Raw genomic sequence first — 12,365 nt, 5'->3', positions numbered from 1 at the left:
CAGGGGGTTGTGATCAGTGGCGCAGAGTCCAGTTGGAGGTCTATAACAAGTGGTGTTCAGTACTGTTCCATCTAAACATCAGGAGGAACCCCTTTCCTGTGAGGGTGGCAGAGCCCTGGAACAGGCTGCCCAGAGAGGTGGTGGCGTCTCCATCTCTGGAGATGTTCCAAACCTACCTGGACGCATTCCTGTGCAACCTGCTGTGGGTGGACCTGCTCTGGCAGGGGGGTTGGACTAGATGATCTCCAGAGGTCCCTTCCAACCCCATATCATTCTATGATTCTGTGTAATCAATGAGAAGGGGGGAGGGAAACAAACTCTAAACCAAACACCACCCTAAAACACCCTGGCAGGGTGCACACCCAGGTCTTGAAACCTGTTTAGAGGCAATAGTGCTTACGCTCGGCTGTTTGAGATGCTCTTCAAGGTCTGACCTCCCAGACTAGCGTCTTGGGACAGGATGGTGGGAGAAGTGGAGAAATCGTACAGATGCCTCTGCTGCACTGGTGGCACCCTCTTGTCTTCAAACATGATGTTCTTTAGGACCATTTCTTCCTCCTTTAAGTGATATTTCAGAGTTGTGACTTTCCTCAGTAGCCATCGTTTGTTTTTTTCCAAGTGAGATACACAACAGGTGGTTACACTGGTAAGATACGTGTGTTTTCCTCACAAGAGGAAAGGAAAAATTGGCCAACCCTGCAACTCTGTTTTGTGTTAACCAAAGAGGTGTAAAATGCTGCCAAACGTGAGAGCATTTTTATTTATTTCTGGTTTGGCTTTGTACGATTGCAAATGACTGGGCAAGGTGCAGAGAGTGAAAAGTCAGGCCCAGGTTCACCAGGGAAAGGGTGAGCTGGCTGAAACATCGCTTGGATTGAAATTCTCTCCAGCGGGGAAAAATGCTCCTCCTCTCTTCCCCTTGCTGCCCCCCTCCTCCCTCAGCACGTTTCTTTCTGTTAGAGAGCTCTTTGAAGGTGCTTTCACAATCTGACTTCTGAACCACTTCTTCATCCAGCCGTTTACTTCTCCATCCCACCCTGTCCAGGGAACTATCTACCTGCTGCCTTTTTTTGCCTGATGCAGGTTATTTGGCAAGGATGCTGTGAGTCCCTTCCTTTTTCCTCTGCCGGAAATCTGCTGGTTTGTCCTGCTTGCTATTTTCACCATTCCTATTAATTTTGCCACAAAGGCTCTTATTTTGGGCATCATGACCCCAACACCCTCAGGTACAGCCTGAAAAAAATGATAAAAGGCTGGGTCCTGCCCCGAATATCTTCCATTCCGCCAGCCCCTTTTCCCAACCTGTATTAGCAGAGGGGAAAACGGGACCAAGGATAACTCCACCGCAGGGGCCTTGAGTTTTTCACATGTGGACGTTTTTCGGTCTGGCAGCCTGCCCCGCTTCACCACGCTGCTCTTCAAGAGGTGGCATTTCAATGCCGCATGTCCCCGAAGGATGGGGAAGGCGGGCAGCAAGGGTTGATGGCCCACCCTGGGTGGAGTCCTCAGCCAGGAGAACCTCTGGAGACGCAGGCATGGCTGCAGCCGGTTATTTCTTTGATGCTTCCTCCCTCCTGCTTTGTCATTATGCTTCAGCTTTGAAACCCAGCTTTGTTTCAGCCTGGTAGCCCGTGGCAGTGGACTGGAGAGAGGCGACTTTCACTGAGCTACCGACGGCATTGTGTGCACGGGAAGAAAATGTGTGAAGAATTGAAATGATATGGTCGTACTGGGAGTTTGTTGTGGTGGTAACACTGGCTCACATCTTCTGGTAGCTAATGGAGCATGGTGGGACGATCCGAAGATGAAATGAGACTGATATGCTGGGACATGACATTTAAAAAGAATGGTGAAATTATATTTCTTATTTTCCTTTGTGCAGAGAGAATGTGTCTTGGCTCTCAGTACCAAGCGTGTGATTGTGGGGTTCTTCCAGCCTGGGGCTCGTCTTCAAAATAGAAGCCACGTTGTCTGCTCCTCCCTCTTTCCCTTGTGTTTTAGGGCTGTGGACCATGCACAAAGCAGAGGGCAGAGTCCCAGGGCCAGATCCTGAGCCCCCCCCCGGGCTGGGGATCGTGGGGAGCACTACCAGGTGCCTCCCCTTTTCCAAACCACCACCGTAGGGCTGCTGCCTCCAACGCTGGCAGAGACGAAGGGCAGCAGGGTGTAGAAAGGCCAACAAGGGATATTTCAGAGGTGTTACTTCCAGCAAGAGGAAAAATTGGCTCAGCTAAACTCTGGTGATAGTGGCATTCAAGAGAATATTGTTTTATTGGGGGAAGTGGCACAGGACAGGTGAGAGTTGAGGTCTGTGTGTGTGCAGAAAAATCTGTTTTCAACATAGCTGTAATCCTAGCAAAGGTACAGAGGATCATTTATCCTGTTGAAGGTTGGGTTGGCGTGTGGTTTTTTGTTAGCCAAGCTAGTTGGTTAAAGTTGTTTAAATGTCATCAGCCAAATAAGCCCCGCGATACTATTTTTTTTGCCTGCTCCCTAACTGGCTGTCGGGTAAATGAACACGTGCGAGCTGAAACAACGCATGAATAATACCACGGGTGACACCTTTAAACTTTCTTTTCACATAGATGCATGCCAGTGAAACCACATCACAGGTAAACGCGCGCTGGTGGGAAGCACTAAAGGAGTGTTAGCGTTGCTGGGACAAAGTGATAAAAAGAAAAATAACCTGAGTGTGGATATTCCTAGAAATGTCTGTTCCAGTAGTCATCCATTCCTAATAATCGCTGTGATTTTTATGAGAGTCATTCTGAGCCCTAACTCCTTCCATTGCACATGGAAGTAATTACGTGTGTAGATATCCTTAATTTGCCTTCATGTAAATTAAAGCTGGATGCCAGCTTAACTTATGTGCTGTCTTTCCCTAAATGCTTTTATAGATTTTTTTTGATTTTTTTTTTTTTGAAGATCAGAAATGAGAGCATCCACCGATGCTCTGAATATGATAAGAAAGAGAATGTCGCTTGGTTTTGGCTGATTGCACTTTTTTGTGTATAATGAAGAGCTTGCTCCTTCTGAGCAGGGAGAGGGTTTAATGAATCACAAAAGTACATAATTTATTGTAGAACGTATTCCACACATATTTCAGAGCAAATTCCATGGAAAATGTATATGAGTCGTATTTCTGTGAATCAGACTCTCAGAATATTTCCTTAGAAACAGCTTGTCCTACATTTTTATAAAGGAGCTGCAGCATTTATAGTACACCATTGAACTAACATTTTGTGGTTAAAAATGCAGCCCAAGAAATTAAAATGATATTTGAAACATAAATCCTGCGTGCTAACAACTATCGTTATAAAAGCCAGCCAGAATCAACAGACATAGCTTGTTTTCTGCAAGGCTCTTTCTGGAGACCAGTTCTCAAAAAACATCTGTGCAAATGCAAGGAGAAATGGGGCCGGGGGGGTGGGGGATAAAAAAAAAAAATATATATATATATATCCCCAACAGGAATAGAAGCCATCAGTGGTTAGGTGTGTTATAAATACGTTATTACTTCATTGTAATGGCATACAAGCTTTGGCGGGACTGGGGGTGACTTCACTGGCTGTCAAACCTCGAGCTATTCCCAGGGGTGGGATCCTCCCCCCCCAGCACCGCTTCCCTACCCCAGGTAACATGGAGGGACCCCATAAGGTAAGAGCCATTGGGTTGGATTCACATCGGTCCTGGCAACAAGGGGATTTGGGAGCTTTTGTTACCCTGGTTCCCAACTAAACGTGCAGAAATCTTTAAATTACTTGTTCCCACCAATGACTCTTCCACCTCCATCTCAACTTGAGCAATAAGTGCTTTTACGAAGCCTGTCTTGGCGAAACAAAATCCTGTTCTCGCTGCTGAATGTTGGCTAATGGTTTTAGGGAGTCAGCTTCAGGCGAAATTCTTCCTAAAATGCCAGGGCATCAGTCCTTTTTAAAATCAACACATATGTAGTCTTGGATGCTCTAAATCATTAGCTGCTGCAGAAAATGCTGGCCAATTATTTATTTTTTTTTTCTTTTGGCCTTATTAAAACACATTTTTGAGTTATGAGAAAAAGCTAGCTTGGCTTCCTCCTAGAAGGATTTTGAGCAGAAGAGAGAATATCGTGCAATGGAGGAAAACAGAACAAACTGCATCAAGAGATAGCTTTGTATAGATACAGACTACATCGGCCTTGTATTGTATGGCTGCTTAGCAGGCAACTGTGGACAAATTTTTGTGATCTAAAGCTCTGTGCAAGTATAGACTTGTAGACCACCTCCAGTTTTCCACCAAAACTGGTAAGAGGAGAAAGGCCTCAATGTACCAAGGCTGTGGCTGCAAGCATGGAGTTAATCTAGATGATCTCTAGAGGTCCCTTCCAACTCTGACAATTCCGTGATTCCGTAATGGAGGATTATTTTTTTTTTTTCATGTTTTGGTGATGCTCTTTAGACTCCTCCTCTGGGGTTATGGGAGGTGGAACAGGGAGGCAGGTGACATCGTGAGAAGGGATGGAGATTTGAGTCAGTAAGGTGCTAGTTTTAGTGGGAGCCATCAACACCTTCAGCGAGGGGACTGCTGGAGTTCCCATCCTTCTCCATTACTCCTGCAGCTATTCCTGCTGGCTGCAGCCCCAGGCTGGCCCCTTCAAAGCCAGGCAAGTGATCTGAAGGGTGAACACCCTAAAACTAAAGAAAATAAAGGACCAAACATAGCTAGTAGGTACTTTGATTGTCGTGCCTTCTTTTGTGGTCATCACAGCTGGGTCCCCATGCCTGCCACATCTTCTGTGTTCCTCAGAACTGCTCCGTGCCAGCTGCACACCATTCCCACTGAAACAAATCCCCAAAACCCCAAGATGTTTCAAAAGCCTCTAGAATATTACGCAATTAAAACCAATTTTCTCCCTGAAGGCCTTTCCTAGCTTGGCCCCCTAAATACGTAGGGCTTCAGGGTCTAAGTCCAAGCTGCATACAGCATCCTTTGGGACGCGAGGTCAGCCAAATTCAGGCTCTTTGTGTCTCTGCAGCCCCTTAAGGCCAACGAAACGTACCTCGCTTGGCTTCCTGCTTTGCCTTACTGTGTAACTCAGACCTCTGATGGCGAGCCTGTCTTATCCAGTGGTATTTTATGAACATGTTTTATGAGCGTAAGCGGAAAATAAGCTACCAGAAATAATCAGAAAACTTCAGATTTTTTTATTTATTTTTTAAATCAGAAATAAAGTACGTCTTTTTCCTAGAGGAGACACAAAACTGATGTCATGATGGGTGCTGATCTGAGTTTAAATCTACACTCTCCCAGAGGAGACCAGGAACCTCCGTTCATGTCGTCTTGTGGGTGATGTGGGGGGGAATGTCCCCTGTGCACCTTTCTTCTTTAACGGAGGAGGGAAGGAATCAAAGCTGCTTAAAATCATCATAGAACCATAGAATGGTTTGGGTTGGAAGGGACATTAAAGATCATCCAGTTCCAACCCCCTGCCCTGGGCAGGGACACATCCCACCAGACCAGGTTGATCAAAACCCCCTCCAACCTGGCCTTGAACCCCTCCAGGGATGGGGCAGCCACAGCTTCTCTGGGCAACCTGGACCAGGGTCTCACCACCCTCACAGCAAAGAAGTTCTTCCCAATATCTCATCTTAATCTCCCCTCTTCCAGTTTTAAACCATTGTCTCTCATCCTGTGGCTCCCCTCCCTTCTGGGCATGTTTAGTTTGGAGAAGAGGAGGCTGAGGGGAGACCTCATTGCCCTCTACAGCTACCTGAAAGGAAACTGTAGAGAGGCGGGGGTTGGCCTCTTCTCCCAAGGGAATAACGACAGGACCAGAGGAAATGGTATGAAGCTGAGGCAAGGGAGGTTTAGATTAGATATTAGGAAGAATTACTTTACTGAAAGAGTGGTCAAGCACTGGAACAGCCTGCCCAGGGAGGTGGTGGAGTCACCATCCCTGGAGGTATTTAAGAAACGTGTAGACGTGGCTCTTCAGGGCATGCTCTAGTGCCTGGGATTGTTGGTTTGTGGTGGGGTGTTGTGTGTGAGGTTGTGGGTGTGGGGTTTAGTTGGTGGGTGCTTTTTTTTTTTTTTTTTCCTTTTTTGGGGGGGAGGTTGTTGTTTTTTGGTTTTGTGTGTTGTGTTTTTTTGTTTGTTTGTGTGTTGTTTTTGTTTTTTTTTTAATGTGGTTGGACTCGATGATCTCAAAGGTCCCTTCCAACCACTAAGATTCTGTGATTCTGTGATCAAGAGTCCCTCCCCATCTCTCCTGGAGCCCCTTTAGGGACTGGAAGGGGCTCTAAGGTCTCCCCGGAGCCTCCTCTTCTCCAGGCTGAACAACCCCAACTCTCTCAGCCTGTCCTCACAGCAGAGGGGCTCCAGCCCTCAGAGCATCTCCGTGGCCTCCTCTGGCCCTATTCCCAACAGGTCCATGTCCTTCTGACATTGGTGGCCCCAGAGCTGGAGGCAGCACTGCAGGGGGGTCTCACCAGAGCGGAGCACAGGGGTAGAATCACTTCCCTCAACCTGATCCTCACCTCCCTCCCTACTTCTGCTCTTGTCTTTCCTTTCTCAGTATTACACACACACACACACACACCCTGTGACATTAGATATATTCGCAGAGGGTTGTGGTGACAGCGGCAGGACAGTGGGCTTGTGCTGGCCCATAGGCTACAGCACTGGGCAGGGCTTGTACAGATCCAGCTCAGGAGCGTGGTCCCAGCCCTGCCAATGCTTTCCATCACGTTGAGCACACTGGATAAGCATTCGTTTGCCAGCTCAGAGGCTGTAGCAATATGTCTTTATTCCAGAGATGTTTTTTTCACAGCTCAGTAAAGCTATTACAGTTGAATATGGAGGGGAAAAAAAAAGGAATCACAGGGCATTTTCAAGATTTTATTGCCTTTTTTTTTTTTATGTGTGTGTCCCTGTTAAGTAGGTATTGCTATCAGTGCAGTCAAATCTCATTTTGCTATCGGATAACTACCACGTGGCCAAATAAAAAAAAATGGCGTTATATATTAGCTGGTTTTGGAGAGGATTATGCTGTCGTAAACAGGCTCAGCAGGAGTTTCAACCAGGGCTTAATGTGCAGTAATACGCTGGAGATGTCTACCTCTTGGTTTCCTTCTGTGGGACGATGGTCCCAGCCTGTGTGGCTCTGGGAGATGGGCTGATAGCAGCTACGTGTTCCCGGCTGAACGTCCTGCTCTTTACGGGGCTTGTCGCTAACTTTAAGCACAAACCAGCGAGTTCAACAGAATCGCTCAGATAGGGCAGGTAACATCTGTGAGCGATTGGACGTGGGCTGAAAAAAACCCAAAAAAAAACCCCAAAACCCAGACCGTTGTTGCTGAAACATCTGTTGGTTTGCATGGAACTCAATTAATTTTGTTACTGAGCCTCATACAAACTTAAGAGAGATGTTGTGCAAAAAAATCTGTATTGAAAGAAAGCAACAAATGACTGCCCCTCCCTGTTTGAACAATGCCTAACGTCACTGACGTCGGAAAAGGGAGGGTTATTTTGGTTTTTTGCTGACCACCTCTCCCTGCTGGTACTATGGACTTTCCCTCCTCCTGCAAAAGGAGGAGGACTAGTCATCCAGCAGGGCCGGCACAACCGTACGGACTCGGGCCGCCGAAGGCTTCAGGACCACCCGCAGACATCTGGTAGACGTACCCGGTCTTGTCTGTCTGGTCGGATCTTTCACTAGACATCTCAGATCCATTTTTCCAAGCGCCCTGTGAAAGGTTTGCATACTGAAAAAGGGAATAGAGTTTCCAAAGGGGTGGATGCTTCCCTCTCTTCCCTCCTGCCGAAGTCGATGGTTATAGAGCTGGCAGCGGTACTGGCTGGGAAAGGGTTAAACTGAAGTCCCAAAGCCCTTTGAAAACCTCCCACTTGAGTTCGCCCTGTTGCTGTTAGGGTTTGGGGCTGAATAGTCCTCTGGATGTCTGCAGGAGCTTTGCTTTTAACGTCAGTTCAAGCCGAAGAGCTGGGATTTTTTCCAAGGCGTTTCACACTTTCTTTTGAGGTTGGGGCCAAAGTTTAGATGTTTCAATACCCGGCATACAGGCCCTCAAACCCTTCCCTGGAGCTGGCCTGCAGACCGCTAATTCAGTAGGAGACATGGCCTAAGTAATCCATGTTAATGATGTGCCTATTTAAACCATGTTGCCTGATAGGAGATGTCTGGTATCTATTAACCCATATACCAATTACGCTCTGAAGATGGGAAAAAAGCTACTTTTCAAGAACACAGGCTATAAAAGATGCACAGGGGAAAAAAAAAAAACAAAAAAACAACAAAATGCGTTAAGGTAATTTTCTACGTCTCCGTTTCCAGAGGGGGGGGGGGGGGGGGGGGAACCTGGAATGCTACTTGGCAAATCTGAGGCACCAGACATTAAAGAGTGGCTACTGTAAACAAGGTAATAGAAGCTATGTCATCCCTCCCCATCGCCTCCATATGCAGCCCTTTATTTATGTTTCCTAGGAAAAGAGGTCTCTCCCTCTTGGCGCAGATAAAAGCCTGGCTTTCAAAAAGCCAAGGGGCCAGATCCTTGGGAAGGTGGAGAGCGGAGTGGTCGTGTAGACCTCCCTGGATTGAGGTCAACTGCCCCCAGCAGAAGCTGTGCCCGATGATCTGCAGTGAGGAGCTAAAGGGTGGAGAAGGCGAAAAAAGGGGGGTGTTACTGCTGAGCCTTTTACATCTGTTTTGTTTACTCCTGAAAGCTCGTTATTGCTTTCCTGGCTCAAATAATCAGGCTTGGAGAGATGGCCTGGAGCACACACGCAAAGCTCCTGCAGCCAGCAGCGAGCCGTAATCAGCAGAAGGCTGTGCGGCGTTGCGGTCGGGGATCTGAATTTTCCCTTTCCTTGGAATGCAGCTTCCCTGGCTTCCTCCGAGGGAAATGTTTGCTCCGGGCCCCCACCCGCTCTCCTCTGGCACCGCCAAGCTGAAGCACTTGATGACTGTCCTAGAAGAAACCGAGGGGCCTGCCCTGCAGGAGAACACGGGGTCGGGGTCTTTTATTTTATTTATTTTTTATTTTTTTTATATTAAGGAGGGGAAATTTGGAAGGGACGCAATATTATTTTAAGTTTGGCTATATTTAAACTCTCAGATTCTTCCCAGGTTGTTACCTGGTGTATGTTAGCAGGTTGCCAGGGACTTCAGAGTGGCGATGTTGACGTACACCTTCTGAGGAGCTGAGCTTTATGTTATTAAAAATTCCCCTTTTTGCATGACTTCAGCCGTAACCTTCTGTGGTGAGTGTTCGTTCGCTTGGTATGACCAAACTTGGGATATGTTAAAGTCAGGCTGGATCCTGCGATAATAAAATATTGATTTGCATCTCTGGGAAGGAGAAGGAGGCTGGTGGCTTGAGGGTGGGGGTGGAGGCGGGGGAGATTTTTTCCAGTACAAGTTGTCTCAATAGCAGTGAAAAGAGCTGAATTGAACTCCCCCATCCTTTTTTTTTTTTTTCTTTTTTTTTTTTCCCTTCTCCATCGGTAGGGGCATATTTCATGAAGTCCCCATTGAGGTTAGATACGCTGAGCCTATTTGCATACTTGGAAGAGGTCCTCTTATAGAGGAGTACAGTGAATACCTCTGGCATTTCATATTTAAGTTCTAAATATAAATGCAGTCTAGGAGGAGTTTGTCTGCGAAACTATCCTAACTGCTGGCTTGCTCGCTAACTAGACTTCTTAATGACGTGATTTTCTATGCTAGGGAAGTTCTGATTATAATATAGGCGTCAATGTGCATGTTGTGCACCCTTGTTAATTGAAAGGCTGAATATTTAATGCGGGGAGGGTGTGCATCTATTTACCGAGTCCACAAGGAAGGCTGCGAACCGCAAGCACAAACAGCCCATAGATACGCGGGCCAAGACCTGTATTTCCACTGCTTTGGGTAAAGACAAGAACTTCTGGACCGCTAGGACAATTTGGCATATTGGCCTGGCGCACAGCGACGTGCCATTAAAAAACAATTCCGCAGCGCGGATCCATTTGAATACCGAGTGATTTTTATAAAGCCTGCCCTGTGTGTTTTGAATGCGCGTTTGCTGTTATGAATAACAGGAATTGTTTGGCTTGGCCTGCCTTTGTGCCGGTGCCAGCTGGCACGGAGCGGAGCTGTGACACATGACACTACAGCTGTGTCCACATGTTTCTGCCTTGCAGGATCCACTTACAGAATTTACTTTTTTTGATCCACAGTCCGAACTATTGAAGTGAGTATAATTTGCTTTTTTTGATCCAGAGTCGAACTATTTAAGTGAGCTCATCAAATTACTCATGCCAGCCACTTCTATGAGAATAACTTATTTTGCCATTGTCAAAAAAAAAGATATATATATATATATTCATTGTTAGTCACTTGTGGCAATGCAGCAACTTTAGTAAACCCATTGCGGTAACAGATACATCCCTAATTGAACTTGAGTATTTATTCCTCTTGATACACGTAATTGCAAGGCAATAGCTCAGTATTTAATCAAACGAGCCATTAAAAGAGTAACCAATTATGACCTTACTGTAACTGATAGACCAGACTGTGGTGCTGCTTAGGTTTTTCTGTACGCCGTTGGGATGTTCTTATTTGCCATCACAGTTGGGTTTGCGATTGGGCAAGGGGGACCCGCTAACTCCAAATTAGTAAGGTTTTTTTTTCGGCCTGTTGCAGGAGCCCTTCTTATGCTGTACTGTGTTTAAGATTAGTAAGCTTGGAAAAATATAACTGGTGTTGAACTTAACCTAAACTGAATGTCGTCCTCTGAAACTCTCGTTAAAGAAAACACACCAGCTCAATTCCAGATCTTCAAGACTAAGGCAGGAAATACAAAGAAAATATACAACAACTTTTTTCAGCTCGCTGGTAAAGCAGAAATAACATGGCACTAATACAGACAACATTTTCATGTAAGCCTATTTTATTTTATTTACCTCTTCAATCAGAGTGAAATTGGAGAGGGCATGGATTTAGCTTTTTCCTCTGAATTTAGGAAATACTACCCAAGCGTTTTATTCCCAGCACACACTGAACTCCGCCGCGATATGCACTCTCTTGCCTTAATTCAGTGCAGCTTTTCCAGTGTCAGGTCTTGTACAGACCAACGTGGCTGTGCATTATCTGCCGTATGGTCCTGGTAGAGCAACGCGCCGCGTTACAGAGCCGGGGTCACAAGTTCATGGCAGAAATGATTCATGTAGCCTGAAGGAGGGAGCCTACATTCAATACGTGAGACCCAAGATGCTGGTGGTGCCCCCATCCCAGGCTCTCCCCCTGCCGGCTCTTGCAGAAAGGGCACAGAAGGTACAGAGACGGACAGCGGCCACCTCCAATGTCCCACGTTCACATGGTGACCTGAGCTGTGAGAGAGATATATATAATTTTTTTATATATATATACATATATATGCAAGGGAAAAGCTGACCTGAGTTTGAACACAGTTCGCAGACTACTGCGGTGAGAGCTGAGACGTGCCTGACAACTGAATATTAAATTCTGTTAGCACTTGGAGTTATTGGGCAGCAAAGAGCTTTAAAGAAACCAAAGCAATTGAGGTTTAACAACAACAAGAAAAGGAGAAAGTAGAACTTTAAAAATCCGAGTGTTTTCTCAAGGCACTCAGTAAGTATTATGTTCTTGGTCAATAACATCGCCTTTATGATCATATTGACAACGTGTGCAGAAACGTATGTGGCATGGCAAATTGCAATTTAATGTCAAATCACAATAAAACAGTCAGAGATTATTCAACCGAAACAAAATATCACTTTAATTAAGCATTCCACAGGATAGCTGTAACAAATACATTATTGACAGATGAAGTACTGCCTTTCGGGTAAGGCTCGTGCTATAAGAAAGCAAATTTGGACCCGGGGCCGACAGTCCGTATTTCACTCATCTGATTGCGCCGAGCTACGGCAGCACACGTAATCAGATCCAGTTGCCCTTGAAGCTGAAAGGGAGCCTTTCCATTTTAATGACCCATGAGTTACCGCACGTATTGAATTTGAGACAAGACTTGGAAGAACGTGCTTAATGACAAAGTTGCGTGTTGGGTGTGGTCTTTTTCTTTTTTTTTTTTTTTTTTTTTTTACAGAGAGACAAACCTCCAAAAATTTGGTAGTTTAATTTCTGGGGCTTCTCCAGGTCTCTGGATTTCTAGTGCCCACAGCACGAGCCTGGAAATCTCACAGATTTTTTTTTTTTTTTTTTTTTTTTTCCAAGTGGGTTTTAGTGCTTCCTGTGCCCAGTTGGACTGGGGAGCAGAACCCAAGGCCCCGCTCGCTTGGGAATTAGCCGTTGGGCTATGTGCTGTATGGATGTCCGAGTGAGAAAAGAAAGTGAAAGCCAGGAATTGCGG

This window comes from Numenius arquata, chromosome 7, assembly GCF_964106895.1.
Source record: "Numenius arquata chromosome 7, bNumArq3.hap1.1, whole genome shotgun sequence".
Lineage (NCBI taxonomy): Eukaryota > Metazoa > Chordata > Aves > Charadriiformes > Scolopacidae > Numenius > Numenius arquata.
This window is presented reverse-complemented; position numbering follows the sequence as displayed.